At 41.1% G+C, this 25,446-nt stretch overlaps 1 protein-coding gene and 1 long non-coding RNA gene across 2 annotated transcripts in view; both read left to right on the top strand.

Annotated features, from left to right (window-relative positions):
* Positions 1-25,446, top strand: part of SLO2 (slowpoke 2) — a 1,142,188-nt gene that overhangs the window by 943,654 nt on the left and 173,088 nt on the right.
* Positions 1-25,446, top strand: part of LOC139764465 (uncharacterized) — a 34,247-nt gene that overhangs the window by 1,772 nt on the left and 7,029 nt on the right. Inside the window, exons 2-3 of the long non-coding RNA XR_011716381.1 lie at positions 9,589-9,682; positions 9,882-9,994. This is a non-coding gene — a long non-coding RNA (uncharacterized lncRNA). The remainder of the gene's footprint in view (positions 1-9,588; positions 9,683-9,881; positions 9,995-25,446) is intronic.

Raw genomic sequence — 25,446 nt, 5'->3', positions numbered from 1 at the left:
GATGTAGTACTGGTAATACTCTGTTATATTCAGCCATCTCATTAACGTAATGCAGTGATAGCAACATTCCGTTATCTTCATCCATCATACTGAGACAATAGAGATATGACGATATTCCGTTATCTACATCCATCTCATTAAGACGATATAGTGGTCCTAACATTCCGTTTTCTTCGTCTATCTTACCGAGACGACTTAGTGATGGCTATATTCCGTTATTTTTTCATCCATTTCACTGAAACGATGTAGTGGTGCTAACATTCCGTTATCTTCATCCATCTCACCGAGACGATTTAGTGATGGCAACATTCCGTTATTCTCATCCATCATACTGAGACGATGTATTGATGACGACATTCCGTATTTTCATCCATATTACTAGGACAATGTAGTGATGGCAACATACTGTTATCTTCATCCATCTCAATAAAACGACGTAGTGGTGTTAACATTCCGTTACTTTCATCCATCTAGACAGACGATGTAGTGATGGCACATTCCGTTATCTTCACCCATCTCACTAACACGATGTAGTGACGGTAACAATCCGTTATCTTCATCCATGTCACTGAGAAGGCTTACTGACTGATACATTCTGGTATCTCCATCCATCTTAGACATATCTGACCACAGCATTACACCTGGCTGCGTTGCCTCAAGAAGAAAGAGAATATTCCGTTATCTGCCATCCATACAAGATAACAGGTAATCAGTGCATGTGACACAAACATACAGTCAGTCGCCAGCTAGCAAGAAGGACTCAGGTAGCGCTCCCTGTATTTTCATGAATTTGGTTAGTTTACAGCTTCAGGAAGCTATTATGTGCAGGTAAGGGCAGGAGTAGGATGTGAAGAGATCCCTAAAAGTTATTCATGCACTGGATATCAAATCTGAGATTATTTTAAATAATAGAGTTTGGGAGTGGAAGTTCTCATATCCAAACCAAATGCACGTGAGTGCATTTGGTTTGGATATGAGATATATCTACTTCAGTAGATATATCAAATTTAATTATTGTGCATTATATATGGAGATGAATTTGTTTTGAGAGAGAGAGAGAGAGAGAGAGAGAGAGAGAGAGAGAGAGAGAGAGAGAGAGAGAGAGAGAGAGAGAGAGAGAGAGAGAGAGAGAGAGAGAGAGAGAGAGAGAGAGAGAGAGAGAGAGAGAGAGAGGTATATAGATACACAGACCGCACAGATCCAAGGTCCAAGCGATCTGGTCTGGCTTTAACACTGATAGAAAAAAAAATGCAGTACCGTTAAAAGCAGTAGAAGAAAAGGATAACAAAGCCAACGCTCTCTCCCCACCCTCCAGTCCCTCTGGCAATAGGCCGGACGAAAAACAGCTGGATAGAGATACCTTGTAGGATAAATATGCCTGAAAGAAAGCTTTATAAGAAAGTCATAAGGTAAAATGAACATGAGTATATCACGTATCATCAACGACATGCATCCCGTCACTCTCTGTTATGAAGACAACAGTAAGAATAAACTTGAACTTCAGCCTCTCGAGTTACCATATCTACGTTATTCCTGATGTTGAAGAATGATACAATAATTCTTACTTTCTCAAAACAGGTGACATGGGTTAATACATGTTGGTATGTTACCTCATCGAGGCCAGGAAGAAATGAGTGACAGAAGGTAGGGTGATGTAGCACTACGTTATGATGACAGATTAAGTGAATTCTCCAACACCGGAGAGAGACAGGTGATAATCAAACCTAATTTTGAAGATATTAAGGGTGTTGCTCTCATCAATATTTTCTGGGAGCTTATTCCTCGTATCTGTAATGTCGTTGGTGAAGATATATTTCGTGAATTCCAGCTTGATTAGTGACCCTAACCAAAGTCTATTTTCTCTCGTTGGTAATGCTGGCGCTCCTGTAAAGAAATGTTCAATATAAACTTCTATGAATCCCTTAAGTATTTCAAGTATTTTATTAATTGCCTCGGAGACGCCTCTTGTTTAGGGATATCAAGCTTTATCTTTGCAGTCTCTTCTCATAGGTTTGTCACTTAAGGAAGGAATCTATTTGGTTGCTATTCGCTGCACTTCCAATTCAAGAACATCCTTGCTTGAATAGGGGACCCGAAATTGCACTGCATATTCAAAGTGTGGTCTAAATAAACTTTGGTATACTATCAATATCACAACCTAGCTTTTGTATGCACAATTTCTGTTGATAAATCCTAACGTCTTATTTGCTGTCTTGGCAGCTTCACTACAATGCTGGAAGAACTTGAAGTTGTTGGAGAGTGATTCCTAGATCATTTACAGTACTGGGGGCCTTTCTCTTGTCACGCATCAGTTCATAACACTGGTCAACAAAATCAACTTTTTTTTCCACGAACTGAAATAGGTGCACCTTAGTACTTTTTACGCTGAATTCGAATGTTTCTAAGATTGTTCTATCAGGTATGGTTTTTCAATGACAGAACAATAAGATTTTACAATAAGTGTTATTACTCATTCATAAATAAGACTAGTACTACACTCAAAAAAAAAGTTACCTCTAAATGTAGAAGTGTACGGTTTTCGGCTATATTTGGGTTCAAGAACATCCCTCCCTAACGTCCAACAGTAATCTGCCTACACAGAGGAGCTCCACTTTTCTTGGTACCGCTTTTCCATGTCCAAAATGTCCTGGTGAAACCTTTCGCCGTGCTCATCACTGACTGCCGCAAGATTTTCCAGGAAAAAAATTTAAAGGGCGAGTCCAAAAAGTGAATTTTTAGACTCTTATTGCGCCCCACAGCTTTATATGAAGTCACTAGATCTTTTACATCACAGTAGTTTTCTGATTTGTATCTCCTCAAAAAGTCTTTGCAAACTCTCTTAAATGACAGCCATGCAGTTTCCTCAACTTCATTTAGATCTTCATCGAACTTTTAATCTCGAAGCAGTTTCCTGATCTGTGGTCCTACAGAAATATCCTCCTGATTCTTGGGATTTCTTTTTCCAAAATATGTGAATTCATGACCAGTTTTATTCATACTTTTGACGAAGTTCTTCAAACTGAGCTTAATGTGCAGGAGGCAGATAAACTCTCTCTGATCAACTAGATGAGGATTGATGACATTCTTCTTGAATGGAGTCAGTGATGTTCGTTTTGACCACACTTTCTTTACATAATGATTTTCTTGTCCAGGCTGTCCCACTCACAGAGAAAACAACAGAACTTCGTGTAACCCCGTTGCATTCTAAGTGCCACAACCTTTTGGTCACCACATAATTAAAGTCCCCAGACTTAATTTTTCCAAAAAAAAGTTTAATGTTATCATACAATTCCTTCATTTTGGCTGCGTGAGCCAGAGGGACGGAAGGAAACTTATTTCCATTGTAGTTTACAACCGCTTTCAGGCTGTGTTATGTTCGTGGCCAAGTGCCTCCATAACAGAACGAACATCATTGGAAAACACCAGACCATCTTCATAGGGAAAAAATTCTTTGAAAACAACATGGCGATCACGATAAAAGCAATCTTTAGTTTCATTCTGGAGAAAATTCCAGCCCTTTAACCTGGAACCCAAAAGTTCGGCTTGCTTCTTAGATCAATTTAGATCGCGTACGAGATTATTAAGATCTCCTTGACTCAGCAAAATTGGTTCTTTTGAAGAACAGCTTCCTTCAAATGTTGGATCTATGTTGTCCTCTACTTGGTCTACTTTTTCATCACCAGACTCATCGTCACTCAATGTCATGTTTCTTGGAGGCTCTGGCAGAGGTAATTCCTGACTGTGAGGTACTAACCTTATAGCAGATGGTGAATTAGGATATTCAACAGTATGCTTGGATTTTGAGGTTATGCCATTTATATTTGATAGGGAGAAGTAACAATCATAAGCGTGATCTTTGGGTTCTCTCAAAACCATATGAATGGCAAAAGGTATATGGCGTGAACCTTTTGCCCATGCTGGGAGAAGCCTGACACATGTGACACAACAAATATGGGGGGAGGGGCCAACTTTTATCTCGGTCACCCACTTTACAACCAAAGCAAAGCTCATAGCATTTTTCAATGAGGGATATGAAAGAACGTTTTTGCGATATGAATATCAATTCACCGCAGATGTAGCAGAAAGAAAATGGACAATTTACACAGTTTCTCGGCATTATAATGAATACATAAGAACACAATTTGTAAACAGAGTGGAAAAGACACCGTTTACACATTGAGTTCCAGCCTGCAACTGAAAGAGAACTGCTACTCAGGACTGAATGGCCACTGTTTGAATGTCCCAACATCTCCAGTCGTGTTTCTGCATGCCCCTGGTGATTCATTATCTGGGCTTGAGCTTTGAAAAAGAAGAAATTGCACTTCACAATCAATGAAAATAGCTGTGTTTGTTAAACATTTTAATTCAAATGCTCCGTAGAGCACTGGTGCACATATACTGTACGTAATGATATGCGAGTATGTTGGAACAACAACTGCAAAAAACTATGGGCGACAGAGAAATTCTGAAAACAAATTTGGATTCAGGGCGCAAATATACAAGAAAAAAGTATTTTCTTTCCATGGGACAAAATCTTAGTTGACCAGTGTAATTGAATTTTTGTTGAAGTTTCTTAATTGTAACAGCTGGTGTTTATTGACATTAAAATGACGTTTGCCATTTTCCAGACCATTAAGCCTTTTCATCTAGATCCTCAAGTAATCTTACCTATCATCTTCAGTTGACAAGGCGTTGCCGATCTTTGTGTTATCTACAATTAGGGCATTAAGCTATTCAGCCCTACGTCAGTATCGTTAGTATAAATGATAAAAAGTATAGGCTCAAAAACGAATCCCTTGGGGACCCAACTAGTAATTGGTAATCACAGTTATTATTCACCATTCATTACGACTTTGCCTTCTCTCATGTAATTAGCTTCTATCCAATTTCCTATGTAACCAGCAACCCCCAAGGCCCGGACTTAATGCATCAATTTCATGTTGGGGACTTTGTCGAATGCTTTCTGGAAGTCCAGAAATATGATATCTATCGCTTTTGTCTTATCGTGGATATTGAATAACATGAATAAAATTCAAAGCGGTTTGTAAGACATGATTTGCACCATCTAAAACTATGCTGTGTATTATTGACCAGACTGTGTTGTTCTAGGTAGGCTAAAGTTTTACCAATAATAACCGACTCCAGAAGTCTACACATAATTGATGTGAGGCTAACAGGATGGTAATTGCCAGGCAATTTGCGGCTAGCATTTTTGCATACAGGAGTGTATACAGGAGTGACGTCTGCCAGTCTTCCGTCCTGTGGGACTATTACATCCTTGAGAGATTTATTGAAGAAATGAGTCTTACTTTCTGTCCCATCAAAACGTTATTACCGGGCTAGTCCTGCCATCTTCTTACAAGCACCATACACCGCACTTATTATCTTCACATAAATTCTCTAACCACCTCCTGTCTGCACATTCATTTTTATCATAATCACAGACCTCAGCAAATCTATGGCAGCTAGCCTCCGGCATTAAGAATCTTCGGGTTTTCACCTGACTCTGTCAGACCTTCCTCTTTTTCTCTTCACTATACCAACATATGTGGTCTCCCTGGTAGTCTTTTCTCTCTGAACCTCATCTGTCTAGTACCTCTTCTAATATCTTACTTCTCTCTAAGAGCCAGTTGTCTGATTATGTTCTTACTAACCGCATTTTCATATCCAACTATAATCTCCACTCATGTTTCAGGTTCAAATGTGGTGTATGTGCTTATTCCAGAATCAACATACCTGTTGCAAGTCTCGATGACCTTGAGTCCGTGAACTCTGATGTTATGTGGTTCAAGATCTGTCTCCAGACTACCGCACTTTTCCTCTGCTTCGCATACTGCTCTCGTAACTCTACAAATCTTATATTTTCTTTCGACTGTCTAAACTCCTGCCATGAGAGTGAGGCATCCTCTCACCCTTAAGCAGAGATCCTCTACTTCTAGGATCTCAACGTTCACCATACGGAATTGTTGAATTCCTCCTACACGGATGGTGGAGGATTGAAGCCCTCACACTCTCCATTCTTAGTGATATAAAGCAAATTATCTACTACACTATCCATATACCTGAATGCTGTGACCACTGTCTTAACATTCTGGATCTGTTTTTAACTTTCTAAGCGCAAACATTGGCACCTCAACAAAGCTGACTGGAATAACTTAACGTAACTTCTTTTCTGACTTTCCTGGGTAGATGACTGTCTCCTACGTGGTGATGCTTCTGTCTCCGCCCGACGCATATCAGAGCCTATTGTTGCGGGAATGGAGGCATTTATCCACTCTTCCTTTAAAACGACGTCTTTTGCTAATCTGTGTTTCAGCCACTACCAGTGTGAGGCCATTTAGGAAAGGGGTCAAGCATATCGGGCTTGGAAAAACTTTTCTTCCTCCGGCTCCCATTCAGCATTCATCACTGCCCGTAATAATTGCAAGTACTGTATCCGTGAGGCGAAGCGCTCCTTTATACAAAGGAAATACGATAACCTTTCCTTATCATCCACTGATAGGTCTTTTGGGCTTTGGCTAAGAACATAGCAAGAAATTTGTCGCTCCACGTTTTCTTTACTTTTTCGTTCTGACGGCACTATAGCTGTCTCCCCCGTAGGCAAAGCAACTCTCTTAGGTTCCCTTTTCTTCTCTTACTCCATCTTGGATGACTCAGACATCCCTTCATCCCCTGATGCTCCTCTTACTAATCCCATGCCCCTCCTATAATCTCTTTTTGAACTCAGAGAAGCGTATTCTTCGGACACAAGCAAGGCTTATGGTCCTGATGGCATCCATTCCCGTGCACAGAAAGAATGTGCCTCCGAACTTGCACCTGTGTTTGCTAGTCATTTCCGTATATTTGAAAACCAGAATGTTTCCTTCTCGTAAGCTGGCATTGGTACATCCCATTCCTGAGAAAGGGTGACCTTTCTAACCCCTCCTGCTGTTGCTATTAAATCCACCTTTCCTAAATTCTTTGAATCCCTTCTCAACTCCTTACAGATGATATTCTTTCCTATCTTACTAATAGTTGGTCACCATCTCTGAAAAATTTTGGGGAATCTTTTGTAGTTGACCTTAATAGATCCAAAGCTTTTGAGAGTGTAACATCGAGGATTTACCTTGAAGCTCTCCTCTTATGGCTTCCCTTTCTCACTTTGCTCCCTCATATCTGTCTACTCTCTTGACGATCTTTTTTTGTGGTTGTTGATGGATCAGCCTCCCCTCTTTTCTCCATGAACAGCGGTGTCCCTCAATGTTCTGTCCTGCCTCCTACATTTTCCTCCTTTTTATCATCGATTTCCTCGCTTCCACAACAAACCAAATACACTCACACGCTGACGACGAATACTGGATTCCTTCTCCTATTTCAATTCTGCTCCTTCTTCTCTCACACTATCTGCATCCAGTTTCGACACAGCTTCCTTAATAAATTCAGATTCGGACAGGATATATGAATAAGGTAGACGAAATCTATTTCAGTTTAATGTATCCAGAACCCAGTGCCTACCCATCTCTGTATCGAGAATTTGCAACTTTCCTCTCTTCTCTGACGGTTTTTTAATTCCATCTCTTAACTCAATGAACGTACACCCCACATAACGGAACTAGCTAAGTCTGCCTCTAAATAACTGGGTGTCCTATTTCGATGTCGAAGTTTCTTTTCTTCTGAATAATTGTTCTGTTTATGCATAGGATTGATCCGTCCTTGTATGGAGTACTGCTCTCAAATCGGGGTAGTACTAGCTCTGTTTCCATACTTGACAGTGTTGAGGCAAAAGCGGTCCTACTCATAAACTATACTAGGCTAACTTCAAAACTTGACCCACTTGCCCTTGTTGCAATGTTGGTTCATTTTCCCTCTTCTCTAGGCATTACGCTCGTTTTTACTTCCAAGAGCTGGCTGCTTGTGTTCCCCAACCACTGGTAGACCACACAATACTCGGCAAACTGCCACGTCACATGATCACTGTGTGGCCGTTGGCAACTCAAGGTTGGGCCGTTTTGACAACTGTTTCTCTTCCTACCCGTCAAAGCTTTGGAACTCTACCTTCTCATGCCTTCCCCAATAACCATGACCCAGCACATTTGAAAAGACAAGATTTTCACTCCATCCAAAGTTCAAATACTCTCCCCTGTCTCTTCTTTTCCTCTTTCATAATCCTCTGTATATTTCAGTTAAGGGCCGGTCTTCATGTACGTATTTGTCTATGACTGGATCTATAACGTAAAACAATATTGAAAATTTGTCAACACACATTAAGTAGAATTCATAGGATAAGTGGGACAAGCTTGTCAACCCCAATTAACTAAAATATACAGGAGAACTGGGACAAGCTTGTCCACACACATTAACTAGAATAAAAGAGGAACAAGGACAAGATTATCAACACTAACCAAAATAACAGGGGGAATTAGGACAAGCTTGTCAACACACATTAACTAAATATATACACAAAAACTAGCACAAGCTTGTCAACATATATTAACCATATTATACCGGAGAACTAGGACAAGCTTGTCAACACACATTATCTAAGATATACAGAAGAGCTAGGTCAAGCATGTCAACGCACATTAACTAAAATGCACAGGAAAACTAGGATGATTTCAACACACAACTAATATAACAGGAGAACTAGGGCAAACTTATCGGCAAACATTAACTAAAACATGCAGCTTTTAGACTATTTTTCTAGACTCTGTCATCAGAGCTGTGACACCTGCAGATAATGACTGATTTACCTCCTCTACCCCAAAATAACGTAGACCTTCACCCTTATGTTGATAGACTGATGAATGTCTGAATGCTGTCTCTTGGTACTGATTTGCTCATCGTTTTCTTTGTTACATGAATAATGGTGTGTATTGCTTGGCCTCGTTACAAAATTTTTCTGGTCAAATTTCTCTTTTTCAGTGGAATGTTTCTGTTATGTTTTCATTCTTTAGTTATCTCACTATGAATCCTCTAATGTTTACCGATCGCATGTATCACATGAAACATTGTTTCATGCTAAATGAGGTTGTACCATCCTCTACCTCAACTTACCACATACGATTCTCAGGGATGTATTCATAGCATTCTCTTAAAGCTCTGTTTCGATCAATAAGCTTGCTGTAGCATTGTTTCTGCAGTTATTGAATTTTCCGTTCGTCCGTTGTCTAATCAGTCTCATCTATTCAAAATGTTTTAACCTATCTTCTTACCTTTGCTTACAAATCCCTTCAGTTTTCCTATTGGAATGCGGACTCTTTATGGTGAATCAGTTAGTTGACTATCTTCATTCCTTCTCTTACCAGCGTGACGATAGGCATATCTGTTAAAAGGATGTTATTCATCCTTTACTAAACTCAGCTGAGAGGTAATGGTCGTGGTGCAAAGCAGAAAGTGAAAAACGGTCCTTCACTTCTGGAGGAATCATCGCTAATGTTTAGCATTATCACCCCGTCTCACCAGGTTACTAATAACAGAGATTACCATATCTTGCATAAATTCGTTCATCCGTTGACTGTTAGTTAACTGTAGAAACTTTAATGATATCTTATTTGGCGGCAGTCCAAAAGGCTATTTGTGCTGGTCTAATTATTATTCATTTCATTTTAGAAAAGAAGTAACTAGCAGAGGATGACGTGGCTGTCCTTCATGATGATGATTTGCATGACCTATGTCATTGGTGGAATATCACCTAAACCCTCGGGTTAGTGTTTTATTCACTTCTTGAGTGTACTGGTCTTAGCTTCATGAGCATGCCAGACTCTTCTTAACTTCCATTGTACACCATAGTTTGTGAAAGCTAAACATCTATTATGTGCAATTGAAATATCGCAATATCTAGGGGGAAGTCGCATTTGCTTAGAATCTTCTTGTCTTAGTAAAGATTATCTGGTCAACACAAGGCTCAGACGCGGGTGTTGGAGTAGTGAGTGACGTGTTAGAAGCGGCATACCAACCCTACTGCTTCCTCATCATCCTTACAGATGACGTCACATCAACCAACGATGCTATCAAGGTTTAGTACACTTTAGCTATATCTAGATATAGTTTTACTGTAGCTAAGCACTCTCATTACAAAATATTGGGAAGCACCATTGTCTTGATATACGTCGCAACAAATGGGCATCAGTGAAAATCATTGTCCTGTGTCGCCATCATTATTAAGTACCCTCATTTTACAAAGATCAATGTTACATGTCATCAGCTCATACCAGTGTTATTCTGTACAACTTATGCTATCAATATTCACTACTGTTATGTATTGTAACAGATCTTTGTTATGTCATTGTTTGCTTTCAAAACACATCATTACCATACACAACTTATATCTGGTCAGTATATCCCTGTAAAATACCATTTACAATAACCGTTATGGGGGTTTAGAATATATTTATCATTACGTTTCGTTTGTAAGCATCACTAATGTATATCGTCAATATGCACCACAAGTAAGTTGTTACTTTACACTTCTATTCTTCATTGTCATAGTACATTAGTATTTATCACGTTCATTCCACTGTGCACAGATCACTATTACTTGTTAAGAGTCAGTGGCATTTCATCTTCGATTTGATGGTCGCTGATTAAGGGATTTCAACACATTATAAGGAGTGGGGGAAATTCTCCGACACAGACATGGAGTAATTCATAAATCACCCACCTCATAATTCAGCGGTCATAACTCGTCAGGAACATAGGTAAGCAGGGAGATATTTTGATCTAAATCTTTGAGAACAGACAGCGTGAGGGCTTCAATCACTCCGCCATCCTTATGAGAGGAATTCAACCATTCTCTATTGTAAGCGTTAAAACCTCCAAATAAGCACAAACACAACCCTTTTTGGAACCCGAATCGTAGATGGTACTATACCACGAAAATTGGTATAGTGAATAAAAACACGGGAAATTCTAACACAGAGGGAGATATTTTATACATGTCTTTCTCTTCGTTTGAACAATGTAATACAACGGGTTCCATGCTGTGATTTGTCTCTTCGCTTTACTTGCCGATGTCCAAAACTTTTTATATATCGGTATGAAAATTCATATCAGCTATGATCCTACCGTCTCAGTTTCTCTATGTAACCTTGAAGCTAAAGCTTTCAGTTTCTGTCAAAGTATATCCTCCCCTCTCATTTTTTTTTTTTCAAAAAGAAGGAACAGAGAAGGGGGCCCGGTGAGGATATTCCCTCAAAGGCCCAGTCCTCTGTTCTTAACGCTACCTCGCTAATGCGAAAAATGGCGAATAGTATGAAAGAAAGAAAGAATATATATATATATATATATATATATATATATATATATATATATATATATATATATATATATATATATATACATACATATATATATATATATATATATATATATATATATATATATATATATTTTTCTTTTTTTTTTTTTTATACTTTGTCGCTGTCTCCCGCGTTTGCGAGGTAGCGCAAGGAAACAGACGAAAGAAATGGCCCAACCCTCCCCATACACATGTACATACACACGTCCACACACGCAAATATACATACCTACACAGCTTTCCATGGTTTACCCCGGACGCTTCACATGCCTTGATTCAATCCACTGACAGCACGTCAACCCCTGTATACCACATCGCTCCAATTCATTCTATTCCTTGCCCTCCTTTCACCCTCCTGCATGTTCAGGCCCCGATCACACAAAATCCTTTTCACTCCATCTTTCCACCTCCAATTTGGTCTCCCTCTTCTCCTCGTTCCCTCCACCTCCGACACATATATCCTCTTGGTCAATCTTTCCTCACTCATTCTCTCCATGTGCCCAAACCATTTCAAAACACCCTCTTCTGCTCTCTCAACCACGCTCTTTTTATTTCCACACATCTCTCTTACCCTTACGTTACTTACTCGATCAAACCACCTAACACCACACATTGTCCTCAAACATCTCATTTCCAGCACATCCATCCTCCTGCGCACAACTCTATCCATAGCCCACGCCTCGCAACCATACAACATTGTTGGAACTACTATTCCTTCAAACATACCCATTTTTGCTTTCCGGGATAATGTTCTCGACTTCCACACATTTTTCAAGGCTCCCAGAATTTTCGCCCCCTCCCCCACCCTATGATCCACTTCCGCTTCCATGGTTCCATCCGCTGACAGATCCACCCCCAGATATCTAAAACACTTCACTTCCTCCAGTTTTTCTCCATTCAAACTCACCTCCCAATTGACTTGACCCTCAACCCTACTGTACCTAATAACCTTGCTCTTATTGACATTTACTCTTAACTTTCTTCTTCCACACACTTTACCAAACTCCGTCACCAGCTTCTGCAGTTTCTCACATGAATCAGCCACCAGCGCTGTATCATCAGCGAACAACAACTGACTCACTTCCCAAGCACTCTCATCCCCAACAGACTTCATACTTGCCCCTCTTTCTAAGACTCTTGCATTTACCTCCCTAACAACCCCATCCATAAACAAATTAAACAACCATGGAGACATCACACACCCCTGCCGCAAACCTACATTCACTGAGAACCAATCACTTTCCTCTCTTCCTACACGTACACATGCCTTACATCCTCGATAAAAACTTTTCACTGCTTCTAACAACTTTCCTCCCACACCATATATTCTTAATACCTTCCACAGAGCATCTCTATCAACTCTATCATATGCCTTCTCCAGATCCATAATTTTTTTTTTTTTTTTTTTTTTTTTTTTTTTTTTTTATACTTTGTCGCTGTCTCCCGCGTTTGCGAGGTAGCGCAAGGAAACAGACGAAAGAAATGGCCCAACCCCCCCCCCCATACACATGTACATACACACGTCCACACACGCAAATATACATACCTACACAGCTTTCCATGGTTTACCCCAGACGCTTCACATGCCTTGCTTCAATCCACTGACAGCACGTCAACCCCTGTATACCACATGACTCCAATTCACTCTATTTCTTGCCCTCCTTTCACCCTCCTACATGTTCAGGCCCCGATCACACAAAATCTTTTTCACTCCATCTTTCCACCTCCAATTTGGTCTCCCTCTTCTCCTCGTTCCCTCCACCTCCGACACATATATCCTCTTGGTCAATCTCTCCTCACTCATTCTCTCCATGTGCCCAAACCATTTCAAAACACCCTCTTCTGCTCTCTCAACCACGCTCTTTTTATTTCCACACCTCTCTCTTACCCTTACGTTACTTACTCGATCAAACCACCTCACACCACACATTGTCCTCAAACATCTCATTTCCAGCACATCCATCCTCCTGCGCACATCTCTATCCATAGCCCACGCCTCGCAACCATACAACATTGTTGGAACCACTATTCCCTCAAACATACCCATTTTTGCTTTCCGAGATAATGTTCTCGACTTCCACACATTTTTCAAGGCTCCCAAAATTTTCGCCCCCTCCCCCACCCTATGATCCACTTCCGCTTCCATGGTTCCATCCGCTGACAGATCCACTCCCAGATATCTAAAACACTTCACTTCCTCCAGTTTTTCTCCATTCAAACTCACCTCCCAATTGACTTGACCCTCACCCCTACTGTACCTAATAACCTTGCTCTTATTCACATTTACTCTCAACTTTCTTCTTCCACACACTTTACCAAACTCAGTCACCAGCTTCTGCAGTTTCTCACATGAATCAGCCACCAGCGCTGTATCATCAGCGAACAACAACTGACTCACTTCCCAAGCTCTCTCATCCCCAACAGACTTCATACTTGCCCCTCTTTCCAGGACTCTTGCATTTACCTCCCTTACAACCCCATCCATAAACAAATTAAACAACCATGGAGACATCACACACCCCTGCCGCAAACCTACATTCACTGAGAACCAATCACTTTCCTCTCTTCCTACACGTACACATGCCTTACATCCTCGATAAAAACTTTTCACTGCTTCTAACAACTTGCCTCCCACACCATATATTCTTAATACCTTCCACAGAGCATCTCTATCAACTCTATCATATGCCTTCTCCAGATCCATAAATGCTACATACAAATCCATTTGCTTTTCTAAGTATTTCTCACATACATTCTTCAAAGCAAACACCTGATCCACACATCCTCTACCACTTCTGAAACCGCACTGCTCTTCCCCAATCTGATGCTCTGTACATGCCTTCACCCTCTCAATCAATACCCTCCCATATAATTTACCAGGAATACTCAACAAACTTATACCTCTGTAATTTGAGCACTCACTCTTATCCCCTTTGCCTTTGTACAATGGCACTATGCACGCATTCCGCCAATCCTCAGGCACCTCACCATGAGTCATACATACATTAAATAACCTTACCAACCAGTCAACAATACAGTCACCCCCTTTCTTAATAAATTCCACTGCAATGCCATCCAAACCTGCTGCCTTGCCGGCTTTCATCTTCCGCAAAGCTTTTACTACCTCTTCTCTGTTTACCAAATCATTTTCCCTAACCCTCTCACTTTGCACACCACCTCGACCCAAACACCCTATATCTGCCACTCTGTCATCAGACACATTCAACAAACCTTCAAAATACTCATTCCATCTCCTTCTCACATCACCACTACTTGTTATCACCTCCCCATTTACGCCCTTCACTGAAGTTCCCATTTGCTCCCTTGTCTTACGCACCCTATTTACCTCCTTCCAGAACATCTTTTTATTCTCCCTAAAATTTACTGATAGTCTCTCACCCCAACTCTCATTTGCCCTTTTTTTCACCTCTTGCACCTTTCTCTTGACCTCCTGTCTCTTTCTTTTATACTTCTCCCACTCAATTGCATTTTTTCTCTGCAAAAATCGTCCAAATGCCTCTCTCTTCTCTTTCACTAATACTCTTACTTCTTCATCCCACCACTATATATATATATATATTGAAGAATATATATATATATATATATATATATATATATATATATATATATATATATATATATATATATATATATATATATATATATATATATATATATATATATATACATATATATATATATATATATATATATATATATATATTCTTTCTTTCTTTCATACTATTCGCCATTTTTCGCATTAGCGAGGTAGCGTTAAGAACAGAGGACTGGGCCTTTGAGGGAATATCCTCACCGGGCCCCCTTCTCTGTTCCTTCTTTTGGAAAAAAAAAAGAAAATGAGAGGGGAGTATATACTTTGACAGAAACTGAAAGCTTTAGCTTCAAGGTTGAAGGCATGTACAGAGCATTAGATTAGGGAAGAGCAGTGTCGTTTCAGAAGTGGTAGAGGATGTGTGGATCAGGTGTTTGCTTTGAAGAATGTATGTGAGAAATACTTAGAAAAGCAAATGGATTTGCATGTAGCATTTATGGATCTGGAGAAGGCATATGATAGAGTTGATAGAGATGCTCTGTGGAAGGTATTGAGAATATAAGGTGTGGGAGGTAAGTTGTTAGAAGCAGTGAAAAGTTTTTATCGAGGATGTAAGGAATGTGTACGTGTAGGAAGAGAGGAAAGTGATTGGTTCTCAGTGAATGTAGGTATGCGGCAGGGGTGTGTGATGTCTCCATGGTTGTTTAATTTGTTTATGGATGGGGTTGTTAGGGAGGTGAATGCAAGAGTTTTGGAAAGAGGGGCAAGTATGAAGTCTGTTGTGGATGAAAGAGCTTGGGAAGTGAGTCAGTTGTTGTTCGCTGATGATACAGCGCTGGTGGCTGATTCATGTGAGAAACTGCAGCAGCTGGTGACTGAGTTTGGTAAAGTGTGTGAAAGAAGAAAGTTAAGAGTAAATGTGAATAAGAGCAAGGTTATTAGGTATAGTAAGGTTGAGGGTCAAGTCAATTGGGAGGTAAGTATAAATGGAGAAAAACTGGAGGAAGTAAAGTGTTTTAGATATCTGGGAGTGGATCTGGCAGCGGATGGAACCATGGAAGCGGAAGTGAATCATAGGGTGGGGGAGGTGGCGAAAATCCTGGGAGCCTTGAAGAATGTGTGGAAGTCGAGAACATTATCTCGGAAAGCAAAAATGGGTATGTTTGAAGGAATAGTGGTTCCAACAATGTTGTATGGTTGCGAGGCGTGGGCTATGGATAGAGTTGTGCGCAGGAGGGTGGATGCGCTGGAAATAAGATGTTTGAGGACAATGTGTGGTGTGAGGTGGTTTGATCGAGTAAGTAATGTAAGGGTAAGAGAGAAGTGTGGATATAAAAAGAGCGTGGTTGAGAGAGCAGAAGAGGTGTTTTGAAATGGTTTGGGCACTTGGAGAGAATGAGTGAGGAAAGATTGACCAAGAGGATATATGTGTCGGAGGTGGAGGGAACGAGGAGAAGTGGGAGACCAAATTGGAGGTGGAAAGATGGAGTGAAAAAGATTTTAAGTGATCGGGGCCTGAACATGCAGGAGGGTGAAAGGCGTGCAAGGAATAGAGTGAATTGGATCGATGTGGTATACCGGGGTAGACATGTTGTCAGTGGATTGAATCAGGGCATGTGAAGCGTCTGGGGTAAACCATGGAAAGTTGTGTGGGGCCTCGATGTGGAAAGGGAGCTGTGGTTTCGGGCATTATTACGTGGCAGCTAGAGACTGAGTGTGAACGAATGGGGTCTTTGTTGTCTTTTCCTAGTACTACCTCGCACACATGAGGGGGGGAGGGGGATGGTATTCCATGTGTGGCGAGGTGGCGATGGGAGTGAATGGGGGCAGACAGTGTGAATTGTGTGCATGGGTATATATGTATGTGTCTTTGTATGTATATATATGTGTACATTGAGATGTATAGGTATGTATATTTGCGTGTGTGGACGTGTGTGTGTGTATACATTGTGTATGGGGGTGGGTTGGGACATTTCTTTCGTCTGTTTCCTTGCGATACCTCGCAAACGCGGAAGACAGCGACAAAGCAAAATAAAAAAAATATATAATAAAAAATATATATATATATATATATATATATATATATATATATATATATATATATATATATATATATATATATATATATATATATATATATATATATATATATATATATATATATATATATATATATATATATATATATATATATATATATTTTTTTTTTTTGCTTTGTCGCTGTCTCCCGCGTTTGCGAGGTAGCGCAAGGAAACAGACGAAAGAAATGGCCCAACCCCCCCCCCATACACATGTATATACATACGTCCACACACGCAAATATACATACCTACATAGCTTTCCATGGTTTACACCAGACGCTTCACGTGCCTTGATTCAATCCACTGACAGCACGTCAACCCCGGTATTTCACATCGCTCCAATTCACTCTATTCCTTGCCCTCCTTTCACCCTCCTGCACGTTCAGGCCCCGATTACAAAAAATCTTTTTCACTCCATCTTTCCACCTCCAATTTGGTCTCCCTCTTCTCCTCGTTCCCTCCACCTCCGACACATATATCTTCTTGGTCAATCTTTCCTCACTCATTCTCTCCATGTGCCCGAACCATTTCAAAACACCCTCTTTTGCTCTCTCAACCACGCTCTTTTTATTTCCACACATCTCTCTTACCCTTACGTTACTTACTCGATCAAACCACCTCACACCACACATTGTCCTCAAACATCTCATTTCCAGCACATCCACCCTCCTGCGCACAACTCTATCCATAGCCCACGCCTCGCAACCATACAACATTGTTGGAACCACTATTCCTTCAAACATACCCATTTTTGCTTTCCGAGATAATGTTCTCGACTTCCACACATTCTTCAAGGCTCCCAGAATTTTCGCCCCCTCCCCCACCCTATGATCCACTTCCGCTTCCATGGTTCCATCCGCTGCCAGATCCACTCCCAGATATCTAAATCACTTCACTTCCTCCAGTTTTTTTCCATTCAAACTCACTTCCCAATTGACTTGACCCTCAACCTTACTGTACCTAATAACCTTGCTCTTATTCACATTTACTCTTAACTTTCTTCTTTCACACACTTTACCAAACTCAGTCACCAGCTTCTGCAGTTTCTCACATGAATCAGCCACCAGCGCTGTATCATCAGCGAACAACAACTGACTCACTTCCCAAGCTCTCTCATCCCCAACAGACTTCATACTTGCCCCTCCTTGCAAAACTCTTGCATTCACCTCCCTAACAACCCCATCTATAAACAAATTAAACAACCATGGAGACATCACACACCCTGCCGCAAACCTACATTCACTGAGAACCAATCACTTTCCTCTCTTCCTACACGTACACATGCCTTACATTCTCGATAAAAACTTGTCACTGCTTCTAACAACTTGCCTCCCACACCATATATTCTTAATACCTTCCACAGAGCATCTCTATCAACTCTATCATATGCCTTCTCCAGATCCATAAATGCTACATACAAATCCATTTGCTTTTCTAAGTGTTTCTCAGATACATTCTTCAAAGCAAACACCTGATCCACACATCCTCTACCACTTCTGAAACCACACTGCTCTTCCCCAATCTGATGCTCTGTACATGCCTTCACCCTCTCAATCAATATCCTCCCATATAATTTACCAGGAATACTCAACAAACTTATACCTCTGTAATTTGAGCACTCACTCTTATCCCCTTTGCCTTTGTACAATGGCACTATGCACGCATTCCGCCAATCCTCAGGCACCTCAAAATGAGTCATACATACATTAAATAACCTTACCAACCAGTCAACGAAACAGTCACCCCCGTTTTTAATAAATATCACTGCAATACCATCCAAACCTGCTGCCTTGCCGGCTTTCATCTTCCGCAAAGCTTTTACTACCTCTTCTCTGTTTACCAAATCATTTTCCCTAACCCTCTCACTTTGCACACCACCTCGACCAAAACACCCTATATCTGCCACTCTATCATCAAACACATTCAACAAACCTTCAAAATACTCACTCCATCTCCTTCTCACATCACCACTACTTGTTATCACCTCCCCATTTGCGCCCTTCACTGAAGTTCCCATTTGCTCCCTTGTCTTACGCACTTTATTTACCTCCTTCCAGAACATCTTTTTATTCTCCCTAAAATTTAATGATACTCTCCCACCCCAACTCTCATTTGCCCTTTTATATTATTTATTTATTATACTTCGTCGCTGTCTCCCGCGTTTGCAAGGTAGCGCAAGGAAACAGACGAAAGAAATGGCCCAACCCCCCCCCTCCATACACATGTATATACATACGTCCACACACGCAAATATACATACCTACACAGCTTTCCATGGTTTACCCCAGACGCTTCACATGCCTTGATTCAATCCACTGACAGCACGTCAACCCCGGTATACCACATCGCTCTAATTCACTCTATTCCTTGCCCTCCTTTCACCCTTCTGCATGTTCAGGCCCCGATCACACAAAATCTTTTTCACTCCATCTTTCCACCTCCAATTTGGTCTCCCTCTTCTCTTCGTTCCCTCCACCTCCGACACATATATCCTCTTGGTCAAACTTTCCTCACTCATTCTCTCCATGTGCCCAATCCACTTCAAAACACCCTCTTCTGCTCTCTCAACCACGCTCTTTTTATTTCCACACATCTCTCTTACCCTTACGTTACTCACTCGATCAAACCACCTCACACCACACATTGTCCTCAAACATCTCATTTCCAGCACATCCATCCTCCTGCGCACAACTCTATCCATAGCCCACGCCTCGCAACCATACAACATTGTTGGAACCACTATTCCTTCAAACATACTCATTTTTGCTTTCCGAGATAATGTTCTCGACTTCCACACATTCTTCAAGGCCCCCAGAATATTCGCCCCCTCCCCCACCCTATGATGCACTTCCGCTTCCATGGTTCCATCCGTTGCCAGATCCACTCCCAGATATCTAAAACACTTCACTTCCTCCAGTTTTTCTCCATTCAGACTCACCTCCCAATTGACTTGACCCTCAACCCTACTGTACCTAATAACCTTGCTCTTATTCACATTTACTCTTAACTTTCTTCTTCCAAACACTTTACCAAACTCAGTCACCAGCTTCTGCAGTTTCTCACATGAATCAGCCACCAGCGCTGTATCATCAGCGAACAACAACTGACTCACTTCCCAAGCTCTCTCATCCCCAACAGACTTCATACTTGCCCCTCTTTCCAAAACTCTTGCATTTACCTCCCTAACAACCCCATCCATAAACAAATTAAACAACCATGGAGACATCACACACCCCTGCCGCAAACCTACATTCACTGAGAACCAATCACTTTCCTCTCTTCCTACACGTACATATGCCTTATATCCTCGATAAAAACTTTTCACTGCTTCTAACAACTTTCCTCCCACACCATATATTCTTAATACCTTCCACAGAGCATCTCTATCAACTCTATCATATGCCTTCTCCAGATCCATAAATGCTACATACAAATCCATTTGTTTTCTAAGTATTTCTCACATACATTCTTCAAAGCAAACACCTGATCCACACATCCTCTACCACTTCTGAAACCACACTGCTCTTCCCCAATCTGATGCTCTGTACATGCCTTCACCCTCTCAATCAATACCCTCCCATATAATTTACCAGGAATACTCAACAAACTTATACCTCTGTAGTTTGAGCACTCACTCTTATCCCCTTTGCCTTTGTACAATGGCACTATGCAAGCATTCCGCCAATCCTCAGGCTCCTCACCATGAGTCATACATACATTAAATAACCTTACCAACCAGTCAACAATACAGTCACCCACTTTTTTAATAAATTCCACTGGAATACCATCCAAACCTGCTGCCTTGCCGGCTTAATTTGCGCAAAGCTTTCACTACCTCTTCTCTGTTTACCAAATCATTTTCCTTAACCCTCTCACTTTGCACACCACCTCGACCAAAACACCCTATATCTGCCACTCTATCATCAAACACATTCAACAAACCTTCAAAATACTCACTCCATCTCCTTCTCACATCACCACTACTTGTTATCACCTCCCCATTTGCGCCCTTCACTGAAGTTCCCATTTGCTCCCTTGTCTTACGCACTTTATTTACCTCCTTCCAGAACATCTTTTTATTCTCCCTAAAATTTAATGATACTCTCTCACCCCAACTCTCATTTGCCCTTTTTTTTTCACCTCTTGCACCTTTCTCTTGACCTCCTGTCTCTTTCTTTTATACATCTCCCACTCAATTGCATTTTTTCCCTGCAAAAATCGTCCAAATGCCTCTCTCTTCTCTTTCACTAATACTCTTACTTCTTCATCCCACCACTCATTACCCTTTCTAATCAACCCACCTCCCACTCTTCTCATGCCACAAGCATCTTTTGCGCAATCCATCACTGATTCCCTAAATACATCCCATTCCTCCCCCACTCCCCTTACTTCCATTGTTCTCACCTTTTTCCATTCTGTACTCAGTCTCTCCTGGTACTTCCTCACACAAGTCTCCTTCCCAAGCTCACTTACTCTCACCACCCTCTTCACCCCAACATTCACTCTTCTTTTCTGAAAACCCATACAAATCTTCACCTTAGCCTCCACAAGATAATGATCAGACATCCCTCCAGTTGCACCTCTCAGCACATTAACATCTAAAAGTCTCTCTTTCGTACGCCTGTCAATTAACACGTAATCCAATAACGCTCTCTGGCCATCTCTCCTACTTACATAAGTATACTTATGTATATCTCACTTTTTAAACCAGGTATTCCCAATCATCAGTCCTTTTTCGGCACATAAATCTACAAGCTCTTCACCATTTCCATTTACAACACTGAACACCCCATGTATACCAATTATTCCCTCAGCTGCCACATTACTCACCTTTGCATTCAAATCACCCATCACTATAACCCGGTCTTGTGCATCAAAACCACTAACACACTCATTCAGCTGCTCCCAAAACACTTGCCTCTCTTGATCTTTCTTCTCATGCCCAGGTGCATATGCACCAATAATCACCCACCTCTCTCCATCAACTTTCAGTTTTACCCATATTAATCGAGAATTTACTTTCTTACATTCTATCACATACTCCCACAACTCCTGTTTCAGGAGTATTGCTACTCCTTCCCATGCTATTGTCCTCTCACTAACCCCTGACTTTACTCCCAAGACATTCCCAAACCACTCTTCCCCTTTACCCTTGAGCTTCGTTTCACTCAGAGCCAAAACATCCAGGTTCCTTTCCTCAAACATACTACCTATCTCTCCTTTTTTCACATCTTGCCCTTTTATATATATATATATATATATATATATATATATATATATATATATATATATATATATATATATATATATATATATATATTTTTTTTTTTTTTTTTTTTGCTTTTTCGCTGTCTCCCGCGTTTGCGAGGTAGCTCAAGGAAAGAGACGAAAGAAATGGCCCAACCCACCCCCATACGCATGTATATACATACGTCCACACACGCAAATATACATACCTTCATAGCTTTCCATGGTTTACCCCAGACGCTTCACATGCCTTGATTCAATCCACTGACAGCACGTCAGCCCCGGTATACCACATCGCTCCAATTCACTCTATTCCTTGCCCTCCTTTCACCCTCCTGCATGTTCAGGCCCCGATCACACAAAATCTTTTTCACTCCATCTTTCCACCTCCAATTTGGTCTCCCTCTTCTCCTCGTTCCCTCCACCTCCGACACATATATCCTCTTGGTCAATCTTTCCTCACTCATTCTCTCCATGTGACCAAACCATTTCAAAACACCCTCCTCTGCTCTCTCAACTACGCTCTTTTTATTTCCACACATCTCTTTTACCCTTACGTTACTCACTCGATCAAACCACCTCACACCACACATTGTCCTCAAACATCTCATTTCCAGCACATCCATCCTCCTGCGCACAACTCTATCCATAGTCCACGCCTCGCAACCATACAACATTGTTGGAACCACTATTCCTTCAAACATACTTTGAAGAATGTATGTGAGAAATACTTAAACTGCAGAAGCTGGTGACTGAGTTTGGTAAATTGTGTGAAAGAAGAAAGTTAAGAGTAAATGTGAATAAGAGCAAGGTTATTAGGTACAGTAAGGTTGAGGGTCAAGTCAACTGGGAGGTAAGTTTGAATGGAGCAAAACTGGAGGAAGTAAAGTGTTTTAGATATCTGGGAGTGGATCTGGCAGCGGATGGAACCATGGAAGCGGAAGTGAATCATAGGGTGCGGGAGGGGGAAAAAATCCTGGGAGCCTTGAAGAATGTGTGGAAGTCGAGAACATTATCTCGGAAAGCAAAAATGGGTATGTTTGAAGGAATAGTGGTTCCAACAATGTTGTATGGTTGCGAGGCGTGGGCTATGGATAGATTTGTGCGCAGAAGGATGGATGTGCTGGAAATGAGATGTTTGAGGACAATGTGTGGTGTAAGGTGGTTTGATCGAGTAAGTAACGTAAGTAACCCTCCTGCATGCTCAGGCCCCGATCACTCAAAATCTTTTTCACTTCATCTTTCCACCTCCAATTAGGTCTCCCACTTCTCCTCGTTCCCTCCACCTCCGACACATATATCCTCTTGGTCAATCTTTCCTCACTCATTCTCTCCACGTGCCCAAACCATTTCAAAACACCCTCTTCTGCTCTTTCAACCATACTCTTTTTATTTCCATACATCTCTCTTACCCTTACATTACTTACTCGATCAAACCACCTCACACCACATATTGTCCTCAAACATCTCATTTCCAGTACATCCACCCTCCTACGCACAAATCTATCCATAGCCCACGCCTCGCAACCATACAACATTGTTGGAACCACTATTCCTTCAAACATACCCATTTTTGCTTTCCGAGATAATGTTCTCGACTTCCACACATTCTTCAAGGCTCCCAGGATTTTCTCCCCCTCCCCCACCCTATGATTCACTTCCGCTTCCATGGTTCCATCCGCTGCCAGATCCACTCCCAGATATCTAAAACACTTTACTTCCTCCAGTTTTGCTCCATTCAAACTTACCTCCCAGTTGACTTGACCCTCAACCTTACTGTACCTAATAACCTTGCTCTTATTCACATTTACTCTTAACTTTCTTCTTTCACACAATTTACCAAACTCAGTCACCAGCTTCTGCAGTTTAAGTATTTCTCACATACATTCTTCAAAGCAAACACCTGATCCACACATCCTCTACCACTTCTGAAACCACACTGCTCTTCCCCAATCTGATGCTCTGTACATGCCTTCACCCTCTCAGTCAATCCCGTCCCATATAATTTACCAGGAATACTCAACAATCTTATACCTCTGTAATTTGAGCACTCACGCTTTTCCCCTTTGCCTTTGTACAATGGCACTATGCCCGCATTCCGCCTATCCTCGGGCGCCTCACCATGAATCATACATACAGTAAATAACCTTACCAATCAGTCAACAATACAGTCATCCCCTTTTTTAATAAATTCCACTGCAATACCATCCAAACCTTCTGCCTTGCCGGCTTTCATCTTCCGCAAAGTTTTTACTACTTCTTATCTGTTTAAGAAATCATTTTCCCTAACCCTCTCACTTTGCACATCACCTCGACCAAAACACCCTATATCTGCCACTCTATCATCAAACACATTCAACAAACCTTCAAAATACTCACTCGATCTCCTTCTCACATCACCACTACCTGTTATCACCTGCCCATTGGCCCCCTTCACTGAAGTTCCCATTTGCTCCCTTGTCTTACGCACTTTATTTATCTCCTTTCACAACATCTTTTTATTCTCCCTAAAATTTAATGATACTCTCTCACCCCAACTCTCATTTGCTCTCTTTTTCATTTCTTGCACCTTTCTCTTGACCTCCTGTCTCTTTCTTTTATACATCTCCCACTCATTTGCATTTTTTCCTGCAAAAATCGTCGAAATGCCTCCCTCTTCTCTTTCACTAATAATCTTACTTTTTCATCCCACCACTCACTACCCTTTCTAATCAACCCACCTCCCACGCTTCTCATGCCACAAGCATCTTTTGCGCAAGCCATCACTGATTCCCTAAATACATCCCATTCCTCCCCCACTCCCCTTACTTCCATTGTTCTCACCTTTTTCCATTCTCTACTCACTCTCTCCTGGTACTTCATCACACAAGTCTCCTTCCCAAGCTCACTTACTCTCACCACCCTTCTTTCTCTTCTTTTCTGAAAACCCATACAAATCTTCATCTTCGCCTCCACAAGATAATGATCAGACATCCCTCCAGTTGCACCTCTCAGCACATTAACATCCAAAAGTCTCTCTTTCGCGCGCCTGTCAATTAACACGCAATCCAATAACGCTCTCTGGCCATCTCTCCTACTTACATACGTATACTTATGTATATCTCGCTTTTTAATCCAGGTATTCCCAATCACCCGCCCTTTTTAAGCACATAAATCTACAAGCTCTTCACCATTTCCATTTACAACACTGAACACCCAATGTATACTAATTATTCCCTCAACTGCCACATTACTCACCTTTGCATTCAAATCACCCATCACTATAACCCGGTCTTTTGCATCAACACCAC

This window comes from Panulirus ornatus, chromosome 50 (genome assembly GCF_036320965.1).
Source record: "Panulirus ornatus isolate Po-2019 chromosome 50, ASM3632096v1, whole genome shotgun sequence".
NCBI classification, from domain to species: Eukaryota; Metazoa; Arthropoda; class Malacostraca; order Decapoda; family Palinuridae; genus Panulirus; species Panulirus ornatus.
Note: the sequence above shows the minus strand (reverse complement) of the source record. Positions and strands in the feature narration are given on the sequence as shown.